Raw genomic sequence first — 20,787 nt, 5'->3', positions numbered from 1 at the left:
GAATTGATAAAAGCTATTAAAAAACTGGAATTAATGCATATTTTATGAACTCTACAACATTAAGGGAAAGATTAAACTTAAAGGTGGCCATTTCAGGCTGTACACAGCAGTTTATAATTTTATTTTCATCCCTTCGAATAATGTGGGTGTAATGCCAGCAGACCAATTATGTTCTAGAGATGAAATAACCATCTTCAGTAGCTTGGCAATCAAGGATCTATTGTCTAAAAATCTTCCTAGTGTTTATTATGTAAAATTGCCCAGGCATCTGCTTTCTTACCAGGCTGAATTCAGATGGTTCCCAATGTCCATAGGCCCACATATCATCTCTGACTTTCCACCATAGTGCTCAAAAGACATTGTTTTTTAAATTTAGTTTTGGCTGTGTTGGGTCTTCGTTGCTGCGCACGGGCTTTCTCTAGTTGCGGCGAGTGAAGGCTACTCTTCATTGCAGTGTGTGGGCTTCTCTTCGCAGTGGCTTCTCTTGTTGTGGAGCACGTACTCTAGGCGTGCAGGCTTCAGTAGTTGTGGCACGTGGGCTCAGTCGTTGTGGCACACGGGGGGCTTAGTTGCTCCACAGCATGTGGGATATTCCTGGACCAGGAATCGAACCCATGTCCCCTGCATTGGCAGGAGGATTCTTAAGCACTGCACCACCAGGGAAGTCCCTCAAAAGACATTTTATACTGACCTGCCAAATGCTTTCTCAAGTTGTAGCCATGGCTGAAGGTAAAGGAGCTGTGAATGTAATTATGTGAAAGAATTCGTCCATACACTGATTCACACTATAGGAAAATAAAAACAGCAATGTTTTCCCACATAATGTGGACATAATTTTGTTTCATTTTAATGCATTCAGACACCAATCTCGTCCCTCAGCATTTACAAAATGCAACTCTTGTTAAATAACCTCTTGCTCTTATAAATCACTCTTGTGAACTTTTCTTTGAGGATATAACCTCTAAAGAAATTGTTGGAAGGAATGCAGAATTGGAGGTATAAAAACAAAGGTAAATAGGGTCATTTGACTACAAAGAATAATAAAGTTGTAGATTTTGGATTTAGCTTCTAGACCCAGTTCAAGAAGTTGATTCATCAAAGTGGTGCAATCACATTCCCAAAACATGCACAGTAGTACAATATGGGAATGAAGTGGGCAGACACCTTGGGTGTAGGTTGGGTTTGGTTTTAGGAAACAGCGATTTGAATATAAATCGATGATGCTGTGTCGATATGAAAACATTCCATTCAACACATAACTAGGTGCTAGCCAATTTAAAAAGATATTAATACTAGCAGTTGTTACTTATCAAAAGTCTATATAGCCCAGATAGATCATTTATGTACATATCAAATCCTTACAAAAAACATACCAAGTGTTATTACTTAAAAAATTAAAATAAGTTAAAAACTAAGGCTGCAGGAGGTGGAGGAGGGGAGGCTAAATGACTGCTGGCAGAGCTGATACCTGAATTGACGTCTGCCTAATTGCAGAACACATTCTTTCCAAACACACTGTGTAATAATTGAGCAACCATGTTTCTGCTGTGGTTAGTACTGAATAGACTCTGGAGGCTGCAGTCTATATCTGATAACTTCTATGATTTTTTGGATTTGTTTCCCAACTGTAAATTCTTAGCCACCTACAACATACTCTATTCTTCCATGAATGAGTTGGCATGTTTGATTATGATAGGTTCTTGTTAGTGAAAAGTTTTGGCCTTGCTCAGTGGGCTGTCAAATCTCTGGCAATGACAAAGTACCCCCAGAGTATGCTCCTTGAGTTTGTGGAATGCCCTGCAGCCAAAATTCTGCAGCCCAAATAATTGATAGAATAATTGTTTAGGTGGGTTATTTATATATAACATATCCTAGGCTGCCATGTGGAGAGTTATTAACCATCATTAAATATGTAATTTTCTACTACCAGGACACACTTATTTGGAGTTGCCCCTATAAGAAGCAGCTTCGTCCGAAATCAATGCTCGCAAATCTACATATGATGCTGTGAATGTGTGTGTGTGCGTGTGTGTGTGAGAGACATCAGATTTGTGGGTCATATTTTCAATCACGGTTTGCCTGTCCCTCTGAATGGCAATTATGCCAGCATTTTAAGCCCCAGGTAGACTCTCTCTGGAAGATTTCAGCCTGCTGTTTTGAAGGGCTTCTCTGAGATCTTCCAAAGTGATTTTTATATACGATCCAGTGCCTACATTTTAATCTATTCTAAGCGTTTTCCCAATTTTCTGTTATTTCTCTGAGCTATATTTATATAGTGGACAAAAATAATGAAATTTGATTTTCACTTAAACAGATTGTGACTTTTGACAAGTTGCTTACTTCTTACCCTCATTTTCCTAATCTAAAAAATGGGGAAAATAATAGAATCCACCTCTGTAGATTATTTTGAGGATTCAAGTAAATAACATAAAGAATGCATATGCTTGCTATGTGCTTAGTCATATGAAACACTCAATAAATGTTAGTTATTATTAGTCTATAGAATATGAATTCCCTTGACATTCTCGTTTCATCATTTAATTGGTATAGATTATGCTAATGAGAGAAACAGGAGACCTGAGAGTAAAACTATACTAGAAAGGGAAGAAAAAGAATGGAAGGAGAAAAGGAGAGAGAGGGAGGAAAAGAGGGAGAGGAAAGAGAAGAGGAGAAGAGAGGAGGGGCAGGACTAGGAGAAAGAGGAGAAGGAGGAAGAGGATGAGGGAGGGAGGAAGGGATAGACAGAGAGAGTGCTCGAGCAAGCGCTTTGGGTGCAGAGGGAAGGTGCAGGGTGCAGACAAGTGTGAGATGGGGGAGAGAGGCTATGAGTTTTTATTACTATTTTCAAAAGTTAGTTTATTATAAACTGTTTTTAAATGCTTTATCCACATTTTTTTTTTTCTTAAGGTGAAGTTTTCTTGTGGTTTGTACACAACTAAAATGGAAAGGGGGAGAGAAAAGAGTGAGAATGTGGGCAGGGTAGCTGTCTCTCCCCAGGCCTGAGCTTATCTTTTCTTCACGCTTGAACTACCAGCTTTGTAGTGGAGGGGAATGGAAAGGGAAGGGAATGGTTCTCTTTCATTTCCAGTCCCTGCTGGTCAAAGATGCACTGAAGACTGTGAAGAGGAGTTTCATGTATACAACCTTTTCCCTAATCCAGTCTTACCTAGCCCTGTCCCTTCACTTCTCCACTCCAAGGTTGTAGGTTTGTCTGTTTGTTTTTGGTGTATGTGGTATGTGTGTGTGGTGGTGGTGGGAGGGTTTCTGCTATTTGGTTTTTAGAAAAGTTGCAAGACTTATACTGGGCCAGCAAAACAGAGAAATCATCAACTTGTAATTTAGCAAGTAAGAAGAGTTCTGAAAAAGGAAAACATTTGATTGCTTTTTTACTAAAGATAGTGACTGTTTCATGGATAGGGCTTAAAGAAAATATTTATTGTGCTGACTTCTTTATAGAAAAATTGGTTGCAACCAAACCATAAAAGCCCTGTAATTATAAGCTACCTACCAGCACCCAGAGATCTTCAACATGCAAAACTTTATCGGTCTTGATCTATTGCTTGGAGGATTTGATATTTTTACAACTTGTACTGATCCATCTTATTATAACTGATTACACTGGACTACTTCAGTCCCAGTGGATTACATCCTCATGAAATGATATATAATCAGTTTGATGAAGCATAACTGGCATGTCACTGTAGAGTAGGTTACCCCTTACATATTGAAAGCCGGACCACTAAAAATAAATTTCACTCTTGCAAGCTTATACAGTCATTTTCTTTTTGAGAGTCAACATGCTGCAAAAATTCCTATGTACTTTGTTGAAACCTTATGTAACTTCTGTGTAACTATAGTTAGATTTTTACTATTTTAGTAAATATTTAATCTGTATTTTAAAAATAAAATTGCTTATTAGAAGGTTAATCAGTTAAGAGGATTGTCTGCTTTATCTTTTACTTTTCATTTAAGAATTTAAAGTTATATTTGTAATTTCATCAAATCAAATACAGGATGTCTCAGAGTTCATCTAATCTCCTGATCCAAGGCTGATTCCTGGTAACCTTGTTAACATGAGATTTCTTTTTGAATCCAGATTTTGTTCTTTGTTTCTAGGATCTTTGAGAAATGACATTTCCATGCAATTAAGTCTCATCATCTGCAAAATGTTGTCACAGTAGCTCCAGTTGAGGCTGACTAGAACAAACTGTTTTATGATATTACATGTGATACTATGCCAGCAAGCCAGCTTAGAACATGACCCATCATGCTGCTCTCAGCAAAATTTTATTGCCAGTTCCACTAATAATTTGTATATATGAAGATATAAAATTAGTTACTGTTCAATTTGAACTTTTACAAGCTCCTGCAAAAGTAGCTTATAAATGTACAAAAAATGGAGAAGTTTACCCATTAGCTTATGAGACAAAAAGAACAGCAAGAGACCAACTAATATCCGCAGCAGGCAAGGCCAGATTATGTTTAAGCTTAAAGAGTCACAAATTTGTCAACAGCTCATAAGATAACTTTATTGTCTTCTGTACTTGTATACGTAATTTTCCCCAGGATTTTTAGAAGAAGCCCACCCAAGGTAGAATACATACATAATGCAATTAACAAATTCCACCTGCCTATTGAACATTTGTCAATATTATGATTTTATTAATTTCATCCTCGTAAAGTGGTTTCATGTACAGTATAATCTTACTGAATTTTTATTGTTACCTCAGAAGTCTCATTAAAGTCAATGAGAATTGTGGTCTCATGCCAATGTCTTAAATGCACCATTTGTGCTTGGGACTGAGGAGACAGGGAAAAACAGTGGAATAACAGGAGCAAAACATAGTATCGTAAGTCTTATAAATAATATTATTCCAATGACACTAAAAGTGTATATTCCATGTTTGATTTTTCCTCCTGATGGAAAATAAAAAAAATTTTTAAATGGATTTGAATCTTGAATTTGGCTCATTATTTTGCTTATTTAAATCTAGTTTGATTTACTTTTGCTTATGTGCCAGTATGTCAATTTTTTCTACATTGCATTATTGAATTTCCCAAAATAGTGGCTGTGCAGATGGTATTTTCACATTTCCTTTCTGTATTATAATGCCTTAAAAACCCATAAGCCAAAATACAGATTTCGTAAACTATAGAATATTCCTGTTAAAATTCTATTTCATGGAGTTTACTCTTGTGATCTATTATTTTAACCAGCTGGTTGTTTCAGCTTTCTTGCTAAAAACAGGCAACTCCTGTTGTCTGACCAATAACATAGCAATACTTGAGACTACTTCCTATATCGATCCCTTGAGATGCTTTCAAGCAGCTTTCTGAAATGAAGTGTCATTGGAGGTTAAAATGCTGCTTCTATTCCTACCACAAATCAAGGCTTCAGAAGCTGAAGCCTGAACCAGAAACCAGATTCCTTTTTTTTTCTTGATGTCTTTGAGAGAAAGAAAGAACATAGGGCAAGAAAAGACAAGTGAGGGATCTGAGTCAGCAAAAGACAGACGGGGATCACTATGCAATACCAACATGCTTCAGAAGTGTTAATAAGTGCCTTCATGCCAACAATTAAAGTGTAGAGGGGCAAAAGGAATTGGATTAAATCCATGAGTAATGGTAGACATATGACATTGTCATTTTGATTTCCTAGTGGTTTCTTGATGAACCTAAGCTACTTGAACTATTGTGAAAATCCCTGTGAAAATAATTTCTGTGTGGATGTGATTAGAGTTAAAAAATCAATGGTAATAATATTCGTAGTTGAAATTGTTTATAGGCTTATTATTTTCCATGTGTTTCCTAATTAAATGTGCATAATAATTCCAAGTGGTAGTTACTGTTGTGACAGTTTTGCAGAGGAGGAAACTGAGGCACAGGAAGGGTACATAATTTAACCAATGTCAAGCAAGTGCTTCAGGTCAGAGGCTTAGTTTTAATTCCAGAAAGTCTGACTACAAAGCCCAAGAGATCATCTTTGTACTTGCATGTCTCTGTGCCTAAAGGACTGGAAGAAGAGCAGAATGTCTCATCATTTCAAACACCCTAAAGGTTAATTGCAGCCCAGTTTGCCAAGACCAGGGCTTTGCCAAATGGCTGCATCAGACACAATCCATGCTGGAGTCGCTCTTATAGACCTTATCGTACTGCTCTGTATAATCCCCACATTTCCGTCCTTTTCTATTTCAATTTCTGATATTCTTCTACCTAAAACAATTATTTTCTAACCGTAATTTGTTATTCTGATTGCTTGGACAAAATAGAGTTTGGGATATCAAAAGGCAGAAAAAAAAAAGGCAGAAATAAATAAAACATTTTCTGGCACTATATAACATCTTATATGCTACCTAATGTCCTTTCTTGTACACTGATATTGGGTAACTATAGCCAAAGAGAAGTAGAGAATTGTGACAATGCTCTGAAGGTTTTCAAGGGGAAAATGCCAAGGAGGATTAGATTATCCAAATGACTGTCAAAATTTTATGTTTTACTTATTTCTGGTTGAACTGAACTGGTTTTTGACTTTTACTTTGTTTCTGCAGTAGTTATGTCTCTGAAAAAAAAAAAAAATGAATTGGTGACTTGGATAACTATTCATACAACCCAGCCAATTGCTTTCCTCCTGCTGCTCTTCAAATGTCCTGAAGGCACTTGCCTCATTCATCACTACTGTTTTCTCATTTCTTTCACACTTTTTTCACTGCATAGAATGACTTCACTGATCGTACTTGAGATTTATTTCTGAATACATGTATATAAAATAAATACATATTCAATCCTACTGAAAATCATATACATGTACTGTTTTACTTATGAGACGGCTCGTTGGTAATTATAGCCACATTGGTGTGTGCATATACACACACACATATTTAACAAAACCTACATTTTGGAAAACTATGAAGAAAAAAGTTATTGATTTATTAAATACATGGGGTAGAGTGCATTAAAGTTGGGACAATTAAAAGTAGAATTTTAGGGTTTAATTAAGGCTCAAAAGAGCGGAGATACTTTTATCTTTATAATCTTTAAAGATATATTTATTATGTAACCCTTCTTTTAGAGATACAGACCACTTGAAATGTTAAGATAAAGAACATGTGAAAATTTCAGGAGTACAAAGGAGAAAGTAAACCTACCTATATCCCCTCAATTTTAACACGGAAAGAAAACCAGATACATTTTTTATGTATGGTAAAAGGTTTTCCAGCCTTTTTCATATATATACACAGACATATATAGATACACATATGTGAAAAAATATACATAAGAAAAGCAATATTATAAAATAACCTCAGTTTTTAGAATGTATTAAAATATTTTTTATGTTGAATATTCTTCCATGGTAGCATTCTTATCCTCTCATTACTGGGGCTGCTCTGGCAGTCTGTTGCAGCCTATTATCATGGACTGATTTGTGCCCCACCCCCCAGCAAAAGACATGTGGAAGGCCCAACCCCCTGTACCTCAGAATGTGACCTTGTTGGAGATAGGGTGTTTCTGGAAATAAGTTAAAATGATGTCATTAGGGTTAAGCATAATCCAATATGACTGGTGTCCTTATAAAAAGGGGGAATTTGGTGACAGACACACACAGGGAGAATGCCATGTGAAGATGAAGGCAGAGATTGGGGTGATGCTTCTACAAGCGAAAGAACACCAAAGATGGACAGCAAACCACACGAAGCTAGGGGAGAGGCATGTAACAGATTTTTCTTTACAGCACTCAGATGAAACCAATCTGGCGAGACCTTGATCTTAGATTTCTGGCCTCCAGAACTATGAAGCAAGAAATTTCTGCTGTTTGAACAACTCGGTTTGCAGTACTTTTTCTGGCATCCCAAACGTTCTAATAATACACTATGCACCCCCTTCTCAGAATAATGTTTTTAAACTTATAAAAATTTCTAGGAATAAAAAAAACTAATACATTGACAACTAGTTATGAAAATGTTAGAAACATTTTGTGATGTAACAACACATTGACTATGTATTGACTATAGACTATGTTTCCCAGTAGGTCTAATAATTTAACAGGCCATAATTTAACAATAGCGAGGGTTGTATGAGTTACCTGTGACAACTACAATGTGATAGGAAAATACCTGTGATTTCTATTGCTGACAATATAACAAGTACTGTTAATACTACTGTGGTTTGTTTTCTCTATCTATAATTGACACATCAGTTAGGGGTTAGTGAAAATAAGATTGCTGGTTTTTCCTTTTTCATCCAAGTTCACGGATCCCAGATGAAAAACCTTCATACAACATGACACTTTCTGAATGGCTCCATACTGTAACATCCTTGATTGCAGGATTCACGCTAGCATATAGTAGACACTCGATGAAAAATATAGCACATTTGTCAATTTTTAATTTAAAATAATGCGTCAAAGGAATCAAATCATGCATACTACAATACCTCCCACTGTAAAATGCCTCATCCTCAGTCCATATACCCCTTTAGATTCCTGTATCTATTTATTTGCTGGATATTTTCACTTGGATGTCCTACAGGAGCCTCAAACTCAACATATACAAATCTCATTACAGTCCAGCATTAAACCAAGTTTCCTGGAAAAGAGAGCCTGAGGCAAAAGTTACCTACTAGCACTCTCCCTACCGCGGGTGCAATCCCAGGGGGGCCTGAGGGAGGCGCAAGAAGGCAAGTCGTGGAAGGAGGGAGAGCGTGGACCAGTGGGTCCGCTACCCAGCTGATCTCAGGTTCACAGCCAATTTCAACTGTTGCTGGATATAAAAGGACATCTTCTGGGAGGCACTGGAACGACTGCACCCTGGAATAGTCTACTGTGGCGGGAGAGGAGAAAAGAATTCAGCTTTTTATCCTCTAGACTTTCTCATCTCCTGTCTCTCATGGATCTGTTTGCACAATGGGCTCTTCACTCACCAGCTCTTCTAGGTTGTATTATCCAACTTTTATTTTTTTTTCTTTTAAGTTTAGGCGGCAGCGCAGGTGCAGGGCCGGGCAGAGCAAGCGGGCGGGCGGGCTGACTGCCTCGGGGCGGACCCAGGCGAGTGAGAGAGCAGCCGACAGTCGATTGTCAAGCCGCCTCCGCCTCTTCCTACTCCAGCTCACGCAACACTCCTCGGCAGGGGCTCTGGGGCCTCGCCGACGCCCTCCTCACGATCACCTCAGGGCCCGCAGCACGCCGGCGCCCTTGTGTCCGCCATCTTGGGGCGGCCTTTCCCGCCCTCTTCCGGCGGCCTTTCCCGCCCTCTTCCGGCAGCGGCTTGGGAAGCCGGATTCCACTACGGCAGCAGCAGGGTTCGTGGCAAGAATCACGGTTTGCAAGCCGCCCCGGGCAGTCTCATCTTCCTGCAGCTTGTAGACCCTCAGGCTTAGGTGAGTGAACCTGTGCACATGCGTGGGCACGCGCTGGGTGCCCACTTGCGGCCCAGAAGTGGGAAGGAATCCCCAGGCCGGGAGGCAGGAGACGCGTGTGGTGAGGTCTGAGGCAGGGTGCCCTCAGGGGATTTGGGAGACAGGTAGCATTGCTGAAGTCAACCCAAGTGGCCGAGCACGGGAACACACGAGGATCTATCCAGCCATGGTCGGTCGTAAAGGCAGAGATGCAGCCCAATGAGCCTTTATCCAGTGAAGATTGAAATCTCCCTTCTGGGCTTACCTAAACGTGGTTGGGCCAGGTGGTCCTCCTGGAGGGTCATGGTGACATCCGGCAGGAACCAGGGCTGAGGACATCTGGGGAGGTGTTGTAGATGAACTCTCAGCCGGAGGGTTGGACACAGCCTTTAAAAATATTCCTTAACTGTGCTAGATGATTTGACCGAATCAAGCACTCAACATTAGATACTTTTAAAAAGGTCAAAGTGCAGTGGATGACAAAGGATATGGCTTCAATTTTCCCTGATCGTTTTTCTCTCATCTCGGTTCCAGGGAAAGACAACCTCATGGACCAGGCATCTTCCTCTTGGGATGGTTGAATTGGTGCTTTCTAGAACACACTTTGTTTGCATGGGGCATCCTTTTGAAGAGAGTGTCAGAAAAGCTGTGTGTCTATCTAAGAGAGAGTGTCTATCTCTCTTAGACAGCTGCAGCGCAGTAACTTGAGTAACCCATTTTCAAAGGCTCGAATCTCCTTGTTAGAGGGCTGTTGGCAAGACTGTCTTTGTTAGGAAACAGGATCAGAAAGAAGCCTGGGACAGATCCAACCACTATCCAGTGCATCACAGGACAGAACTTTTGAGATTACTGGCTTTAACTCAGTGAATAGGATCCAAGAGACAATAGATAGTTGGCTTTATATTACTTGGAGATGTAGGCAGGTTGGCATTTGGAGGCCCTATTTGATATGCATGGATCTCAAACTCAGATTATATAGGCAATATTTTGTTTGGGGGCAGCCTCCCTGTTTTCCTTTCCTACAGGCCCCCTTCCAGTCTCCCATGAAATATGTAAAGGCTGGGGATTAGAGTTTAGAGTTTACTTTGGCTTGATTATCACAGACATATCTTGAATATATTGATATTTATCTTTTTCTCTACTCTGTGAATTATTTAAACAGTGTCTGCCCTTGCTTTCCTCACCTTTGCCAGGTGTTTTCAAACAGATGGGCTGTTGCATTCTCATTCTGAACACTCCTTGTGAGCCATGCTGTGGGGCTCAGTTGACATTAAGATTAGGACTTCACCTAACGCTGACATGACTATTAGTACATTATAGCACAAGAGTTTTAGTTATTTGCCAGCATGGATGTGTAAGTTCCTTTGCTAATCCCATTGCTATTGCAAGGTCTCCCATTGCAAGACATTGTCTTCAAAGAAAGCAGCAGATCTGCATTTTTTTTTTTTTTTTGGTGGTGGTGGTGGTGGTGGGGTAACCTTCTTACACAAAAGCATCCTAAGAAAGCATTGTATTTCTTCTCACACAGGGCTCCACTTTTTAACCCTCTTCCAATCTGAATTAATAAATAATAACTTGTTACAACCTTAGCAGCATAAGTTTGCCTGAATAATCCATGCACTGTCATAGGCTACTCTCCTTTTCTTCTTTCTTGTTTGTAGATAGGATAGAAATCAAGGAGTAGGCCCTGAATTCAGTGCAATGTATCATCTTTGGTAGTCCCCAAGGAATTATGGGTGAGTGCTTACCCTACCAAATCTAGGGATCATTTCTAGGTGAAATCTAGAGTAATTTCATGTACATGTAATTTCATGTGAAATCTAGCTTGCTTCATGTATGACCCTTACATGTACCAGAGACAGGCATGTTACTTATATTTCACGACGAGTTGTATTACTTCAAGGCAAACGAGCAAGTTACTCCCCAGCAAGAGCTCAATTGTAAGTTCATATATCTTGGAATAGTTTTGCTTCAGCTTTTACTTCTTTGCTTGCCCAGTTCCATTTGAGCTGTCTCCTGCCCCATTGTATTTGGCAAAAATCTAACAGTAGGGTAGGAGATTTTGTGAGCATGTCTCCACTAGGGTATACATTGTACAAATTACCTAGAAAACAACTAAATAATAAAAGGCACTGCTACATCTTTTCTAATATTATTTAAAATTTTTCTGAAATATCTCATTCCCCACAATGTATTTGATAGAAAGGATTAAATATAAATAGTTTGAATCATAGTCTTGAAATTAAAACTCTCTTCTTGACATCTACTAGATTCTTGGAATACTCCTAGCAAGACTCCCCAAGAAGCAGCTTTCAAAATCAATAGGGAGTCCTTTTAACACAGAGAAATCTGCCCAGGATGGAAGTGGAATTGGGGCAAAAGGAAAGATATATTTAGCAAAACCTTCAAAAGCTATTTTTTGAAATAGATTTGCCTATAGTCTGTTAGATGCTGCAGACTTCAAAATATTAAAGAATCCAAGTGTGATATTCTATAGTTCTTATAACTTAACTTGATTTCTAGAACATTTATTTCCCAGTAGACAAACTCAGAACATGTTGAAAGAGCCATCAATGGGGCAATTATTGCTGGTACTGATCTCCCCTGAACAAATGTGGAGATTTGTTTTAAGAAAAAAAGGTGAAGATTTATATGTATTTTATTTTTAACAAATTCTGTCATGAAGGAATTATTTAAACTATCTTGCATACAATTTATGGATTGAGGAGTGAATCTGTTAATATAGAACATATTTCCTGACTTTATTCCTGGGCTATATATCTTTTTGTCTGCATACTGTAGGCAACCTTAGTCATTTTTATGTGCTTCCTTGAAAAAAATCTTCAACAAATGAGTGACTCAGTTTTATATTTTTGTTCTCAAGATTGTACATATTCTCTTATCTGGTCTAACGTCTATATGGTTAATGTCTACACGGTACTAAAACATAAATTTTGTAATCTCTTGGACAATTGAGTGCTTTATCTTCTGATATACCAGGATTAAACTCTAGGTATTATCTTACCCAGTCAAAAGCCCTCTTGCTATTCTGTGATGCAAACGTGAAGCAAGTATATTGATCTTACCTGGCAAGTCTAGATATTGGTTCAGGTACGAATGGATGTGAATACAATCATTTTCTAGAAGTGTTTACTCTTTCTTCCTATGAAACAATGTAATTGTTAGAATATTATGGAGGAGCAGTTTATTTCTTAAAACAGTGCTCTGACTACATTATAATTATCTGTGCAGTCTATCTAGGTTTGCTAACCAGGAATAAAAATTTGTGTTTGAATATCTTTATTTATGGAGTTTTGAGTCATCGATTTACTATATTGTAGTTGGAATAAAACCATTTTTTGGAGGAGAAATCATAAAATGATATCTAGGGTTCATTAAAATAATTCTACATCATCATACTGTTTAATCTACTGCTCTGTTTCCAGAGTAAGAGTGGTGGGATGTATCACAGGAACAATTTTAATTGAATTAGGGGTTTACAGGGAGCTCAAACATTGTTTGTTGTGTAAGGCTGAAGGGAGTCATATAGCGTCTGTGGCCAAATGGAGTAACGTTGCTTTTGGTTTAATGTTTTGGAACATCATAACTTCATAGAAGTTTATGAAGAGGTCCAGGCAGGACTCACTGTGTGGCATCATGTGGGCACAGAGAGAGGATATGTGCATGCGTGAATGGTGAGATTCTCACATTAAGAAGACATTTCATCCACAACCAAAATGCTGTCACCTTGGGAGTAGGATGATGTGGAGAGTGATTTCCCAGTTCCAGTAACACTGCACAGCAGTCTGCAGCAGGAACCAAGGGGTATAATAAGCAAATAATACAAATTGCTGCAAACCAAATAAATTCCACCATTGCCCATGATTAGTAAAGGATTCAGCTCGTTTTGCAGAAGGCTCTGTAGATTAAATTCCAACTCAGAAATGTACAGCTTGATCAGTAAAGTTTGTAAATGGTTTTATAGATGAGGGATGCCATTCAATAGTGAAGATGCACTTCAATTGCCAAAGCATTTAAAAAACTCCACAGCTGAGATGTGCTGCAGCCCAGAAGCAGGTGCCCGGATCTGTAACAAGTTAAATGGAATCAGCAGAGTATTCATATTCACTAAGAGTACAGTCTAAAAGGACATAGATTATATATAGTGAGTGTCTTATTTATTAAATTCTCCAAGTCAATTAGCAAAGGAGGCAACCATCTGACAGGTACAATCTGAGACTAAATGAAGAAATTGAGCTTTCTCAGAAATAATGATGACATTGTGGCATTTAGGTATCTAAAATTTACCCTAGACCACAGTTACCCTTCCCTGGAAGGGTACATCACAACAAAAAATGTCATATAGGTAGAAAGTACCACATTATTGTTGGCTGGGCTTGGGTCTTCAACCACAGCATAGAGAACTCTATAGTAAGCTGACCTGTGGCCATGGTTTTCCTAAAACAAGTTAGGTTTCATAGCTTCGTATCAAAAAAGCTATAGGTGGGTAAAGCCCACTCACTTGAAAATTCCCCAAAAACCAATTTTCAGATTTTAATTGTGAACTGTATATAGAAAGAAATGAAACAGATGGAGGTGGGCTAGAGGGAAATTGGGGGAGAGAGAGAGAAAGAGAGATTGGTACAGCTTCAGGTCTTTGCCATATCAGATGGGCTTCACATTTACTGCTTTAGTTCTACTGAATAGAGAGAGACAGAGGAAGTGGCTGGAATTACCAGCATATCACTTCACTTGCAAAATATGTCACCCGCAAGTGCTAATACATAGCCTCCCTACCCTTTTGCAGATGTGTCCAATGTGTGTGCAAAGATAGGATCAAACAGATTTTGACTCCCAGCCCTAGCCTCTTCTCTGAGCTACTGATTGTCCTATCACACTACCTACCAGCAGCCATGCTTGGAGCTTTCACCAATTCTCAAACATAACATCTTTTGAAGACTTGATTATTTTTTCCCACTAAGTATATTCTTATCTTTTTACACACTCCCCATCTTAACAGTTTTTCTCCTTTTAATAAGGTACTCCCATCATCCTCTCAGTTGCCCAAGGCTGAAATGTAAGTGCCATCCTTTTTTTTTTTTTTAGCATCTTTATTGGAGTGTAATTGCTTTACAATGTTGTGTTAGCTTCTCCTGTATAACAAAGTGAATCAGTTATATATATATACATATATCCCCATATACCCTCCCTCTTGCGTATCCCTCCCACCTTCCCTATCCCACACCTCTAGGTGGTTAAAAAGCACCGAGCTGATCTTCCTGTGTGATGCAGCTGCTTCCCACTAGCTATCTATTTTATATTTGGTGGTGTATATATTTCAGTGCTACTCTCTCACTTCGTCCCAGCTTACACTTCCCCCTCCCCATGTCCTCAAGTCCATTCTCTACGTCTGCATCTTTATTCCTGTCCTGCCCTTAGGTTCTTCAGAACCAATTTTTTTTTTTTTTTAGAGTCCATATATATGTGTTAGCATATGATATTTGTTTTTCTCTTTCTGATGTACGTCACTCTGTATGACAGACTCTAGGTCCATCCACCTCACTACAAATAACTCAATTTCATTTCTTTTTATGGCTGAATAATATTCCATTGTATATATGTGCCATATCTTCTTTATCCATTCATCTGTCGATGGACACTTAGGTTGCTTCCATGTCCTAGCTATTGTAAATAGTGCTGCAATGAACATTGTGGTACATGACACTTTTTGAATGATGGTTTTCTCAGGGTATATGGTATATATATATATTTCCAAATATTTCCAAATATTTCCCCATATTATTTCCCAAATTTCCCCATAATATTCCCCCAAATATTTCCAAATATATACCCATATATATTTCTATATATATATTGGAGTCTCTGAGCTTCTTGGGCTTGATTGACTATTTCCTTTCCCATGTTAGGGAAGTTTTCAACTATAATCTCTCCAAATATTTTTTTAGACCCTTTCTTTTTCTCTTCTTCTTCTGGGACCCCTATAATTTGAATGTTGGTGCATTTAATGTTGTCCCAGTGGTCTCTGAGACTGTCCTCAATTCTTTTCATTCTTTTTTCTTTATTCTGCTCTGCGGTAGTTATTTCCACTATTTTATCTTCCAGGTCACTTATCCGTTCTTCTGCCTCAGTTATTCTGCTATTGATTCCTTCTAGAGAATTTTTAATTTCATTTATTGTGTTGTTCATCATTGTTTGTTTGCTCTTAAATTCGTCTTGGTCCTTGTTAAACGTTTCTTGTATTTTCTCCATTCTGTTTCCAAGATTTTGCATCATCTTTACTATCATTCCTCTGAATTCTTTTTCAGGTAGACCACCTATTTCCTCTTCATTTGTTTGTTTTGGTGGGTTTTTACCTTGCTCCTTCATCTGCTGCATATTTCTCTGTCTTCTCATTTTGTTTAACTTACATGTGTTTGGGGTCTCCTTTTTGCAGGCTGCAGTTTCATTGTTCCCATTGTTTTTGGTGTCTGCCTCCAGTGGGTGAGGTTGTAAACTCAGTGGCTTGTGTAGACTTCCTGGTGGAGTGGAGTGGTGCCTGTTTTCTGGTGGGTATGGCTGGATCTTGTCTTTCTGGTGGGCAGGGCCGTGTCCAGTGGTGTGTTTTGGAGTTTCTGTGAACTTAGTGTGATTTTTATCAGCCTCTCTGCTAATGGCTGGGGTTGTGTTCCTGTCTTGCTTGGCATGGGGCATCCAGCACTGGAGCTTGCTGGCCATTGGGTGGAGCTGGGTCTTAGCGTTGAGATGGAGATCTCTGGGAGATCTCTTATTGGTTGGTATTACATGGGGCTGGGAGGTCTCTGGTGGTCCAATGCCCTGAAGTTGGCTGTCCCACCTCAGAGGCTCATGCCTGACACTAGGCCGGAGCACCAAGACCTTGTCAGCCACACAGCTTCTGCCACCTTTTGTCATGGTCCCAGGATCTCTTAACTGCAGCAGCTTTGGGGCAGTGTAGTGTCCAGGCAGTAAAGTAGCACCCCATTCTTTTCACCAGCTGTGTGGGAGGAAGAAATTTTCTTTTACCTTTCTAGGTTCTTCTGGCTTGTCAAAGTGGCTGAAGTCCTTACTTTAAAAAAATATGAGTGCCATCCTTGATTTCTCTCTCTCTCTCTCTCATACCACACATCCAGTCTACCAATTCAGCCTATCAATTCTTCCTTCCAGGTGTATCTCCAATGTAGTAGCCATCTTTCTTAATCTTTGGTAACATCCGTTCATCCAGACCAACACCTCCTCTCCATGGGACTAATGCAGAAGCCTCCCTTCATCTACTCTTGGTCCTCTTCAATCTGTTCTCCATACAGCAGCCAGAGTGACACTATTAAAACTATAAATCTGTTTATGGCCTTCTGCTGCTTATAACAGCTCATGGTGTTCTGTTGAATTCAGAATAACACTGTATGACAAATATCTAGCTGGCTTGCCCTCTCACCCTCTTGCTCACTGTGTTCCTTATATTCTGGGCTGCTTTTACTTTTTAGATATGCCAAGTTCTTCCCAGGCTTGGGGATTTTGCCCATATTTTTCTCTGCATGGACCACTCTTTCCCCTGCATCTCATAACTGACTCCATTTAATCCTTCTGGTCTCGTGCTACATGTTACCTTTTCAGAGAGGCTATCCCTGACCACTCTATCTGAAATAGGTCCTCAACTCCTATTTTCACTTTACTTATTTTCTCAGCAACTTGTTTTTTCTTTCTTTTTCATAGTCCTTATCACAACTGACAATTGTCCACTTGCCACTCTATTAAATCATGTGCCTTATTTTCTGGAAATAATAAACCATATTGGGATATTTAGTGATTTGGGTCCAAACACACATAATGTTTTCCTGTAATACCACTGTTGCCTTATTGGCTATCTAGATACCACATAGTATGTCTATTTTTTGATTATCAGTTTTGGTTATACCATCTTGCATCAGTCCCTTCCTATTGTACCTACCACTACAGAGTCTCAGATGTCCCTTGGAAGATAAACTAAGGTCCTAAAGCTTTGTCATATAATGTAACATCAGGTGCTAAAGTTTTGTTATTCAACAGACTATTAGGAAAGTACAGTTTGCAAAGAATGTGATTTAGAGAATGGGTCTCAGTTAGATTTCATTTTGTCACACATGGGAGTGACATGTGCTCTCCATTGGGAGTATTGGACCATATGAGTAAAAATCAAATGACTAAGAGAACTATTAGAAATTAAACTATATTTTGTGCATGTTGAAGAGTAATATTTTTTATGCAAGATTGCATTCCAGGGGAGGAATTTATTATTGTGTTCAGTCATTGCAAAGTGGTTGGATTTCCTATAACTAGTCATTACTGCCTTTATTTATAATGATCACATACTGAAAGACTACATATTCAGTGAATTGCCTTTTGAGTGCTTCTACATAAAGAATCTAAGATTAAATGATGCAAACTAGAGACAATAGATACAACAAGGGATCAAAAAAATGTTAACCTTAATGTGACATGCCTAGTTTAAAAAGTTCATGTAGTTTTCTTTCCTTCCTCTTTCCCTCCCTCCCTTCCTTCCTTCCTCTTTCCTTTTTTCCTTCTTCTCTGTTACGGTTTTGGAGGGGAGTGGTCACTGGGGGAAGCAACTATAGTCTATGAAATAGTTTTCAATTTGTTTTCTTGTTGTTTTTGCCAATGCATTGATATTTAAATTAGTTTACTATGGGTGTGGTGTTTTCCAGAATTTCGTATTTATTTATTACCTTATTAAAGTTATAAGAATAAAAACTATTGTAGAAAAGAGATAGTTATAGGTGGGTTGAAGTTTTATGACAAAACAATCAATTTTAATGCTGAAGCACCAAGCATGAAAAACAATATTTGTGTTTGATTTAAAAAATTGATTTCAGTCATTTATTCATTTATTTATCCAAAAATTATTATTTAACAGCTGCTGAGTGCCAGGCACTACATCAGTATTGGGAATACAACAATTAATAAAATAAAATTTCTCCCTAATCAAATATTCTTCCTTTGGGTAGAAGAGATAAAATAGAGATACAAACATATCAGGGGAATGATGTGCTATAAAAACAAGCAACAAAGGTGGGATACAGAAAATAGACTAGAGAAGTGTGTGCATGGGCGTGCATGTGTAAAATGGTATTTTTAGAGAAAATGATGAACTTGAAACAGGGATTTAAAGGAAGTAAGAGAATAAGCTATGTGACTCTGTTGGTTAAAAACATACCAAGAAGAGGGGAAAGAATGAGCAAAGTCTCTGGAGCACAACAAGGAAGCCAGAATTGGGAAAAAGGAGCTGAACAGAGATAATTGGTGTCACAAGGTAGATGAGGTTGAAGTGATAGTAGAGGCCTAGACCATGTAGGATTTAAAAATATTCTGATGACTAGATGAATTTATTTGTTGATAAGAAGAATATAAAAATATTTATTTTATTTGTTGTTTATTTTTGTTATAAATATGCACATGTATTTAATATGTATACAAAAGTTACATCTATTAAGATATTGGTGGTGAAAGTACATGTTAGATCAAAGTCTGAATCGTTTTTTTAATAAAGGACATCTTTATGGACCTGTTTGGTATTTGGCATAATTCTCAAAATTGTTTATTTCATCCATTTAAAACCATTATTTTTAAGACTTGTTAAACCTACATACATTTATAAGTCACCTAGTTAAATGATTCCTTTTTCTGCAAGGATTCTTTTTATTATTAATTGATGCATTATTTCCTCTCCCAAAATAATTTATCCACAAGAAAGTTTACTTAGATGTGACTTTATGTTAACATATAACTGATTCAACAGTGGGAGAAAAGAAAAAGGGAAACCAAATCAATTTTGATGGCTTTGCCTTTGAAATACTATAATAAATTCAAGATTGAGGATCGAGAGTGGCCATCAGAAATTGTGTGAACTTCTTTAAGGAGAATTATATTTCACTGACACAATCCAAAAGGCTGGGTAATGGAGAAAATTCATGATAACTAATTGCTGTTATATCAGTTTTAATATCCACCCTCATTTTGAAAACTCGATATATCCCAACTCTCAAGGGTATGCCTGTAATTATGCTTTTGAGGTGTTCAAGTGCTTTATCACAGAGAGACACTTGAACTCCACTGTGAGAAGGTTAATTATTTACAATATCCTTGAAAACATTCTCTGGTATGAGTGGATTACATGAAGACACCTTGAAGTGACAACAGAAGTCCCAAGAAAGTTAAATGTAAAAATCAATGATTTGTCTATGCTGAGTCTCAGAGGGCTGCTTTATAATATTAATGGTATTAGCTACTAACCCTGTTTTCAGAAACTGTTGAAAAACGTTATTTCTGCCTCTAGCAGTGCATACCTCTGGAGGATTGTGCTTAAATTTAGCTAAGATTTTCAATTTCCTCACTTCTGTTACGGGATTAATCCATATAAATCATTTGGTGATGAATAAACATGGCTTGCCTGCTGTGTGTGTGTGTCTGTGGTTTTCAGTGTATGATTTCATGATTATAAGGTCTTTAAATAATTAAAACAAGGGATTGTCATTCTTCTGAACTACTAATTAGAATACTTTTGGGTTTAGATTATCCTCTATGTTTAAAAGTCTCATGAGAGAAAAAATTTTTATAACTTTATAAAATGGGAGGAAATTTGAAGTTTCAATAGCCTACTGCCTTGCCCACACATTAAACGTCCAAGAAATATTTATGGACTGAATGTCCTGAGTTAAAGAAATGCATTGTTAAATCCTTATTTACATTTCCCCCTTTTTAAATGTAAGCCTACTTTCTTCATTAAAAATGAGAAATTTCCCTTAAAAATAAAAAATTTTAAATTCTATGTAATGACATTGAAGCATATTATTTCCCTCCTAGGTTTTAATTCCTCTGTCTCTTCAGTGTTTTATCAGTAGTCCAAACAAAAATCGTACCTCGAGGACCCCTTCTGCATGGAGTTGTGGTTCTCCCCAGGGTCACCAAATGAACTTGGCTCAGTGTAGGTAGCAGGTTGCATCATATAACAGAGAATATCTTATGTACTGTACTTAAAGAATCTTTCTTTTGGAAACTCTCTTAGCTTAAGCATAAAGGGCAATTTATTAGGTGGGTGCTGACTTATCTTACAGTGGCCTAAGAAGATTTGAATAACCAGGGAGGAACTGGGGATCTCTGAAGCAGCATTTGTGGATCTTCCCTTTACTACACTGGTATTAATATGGTCTTGCTCCATTGACACCTAGTTTCTATGACTGTTAGTAAAAACTACAAATTCCTGGGAGAGAGAATTTGATTGATTAGCTTGGGGTCTGGTGATCATCCCTGGTCAATTATCTGAAGCTATACACGTGGTCTCATAATAGATGCATTAGAGACCCACCCCTGTGAGAAGAGGGGCTGACA

Source organism: Orcinus orca, chromosome 7 (genome assembly GCF_937001465.1).
Source record: "Orcinus orca chromosome 7, mOrcOrc1.1, whole genome shotgun sequence".
NCBI lineage: Eukaryota > Metazoa > Chordata > Mammalia > Artiodactyla > Delphinidae > Orcinus > Orcinus orca.
The sequence above is the reverse complement of the archived record's forward strand: the minus strand, read 5'-3'. Positions refer to the sequence as shown.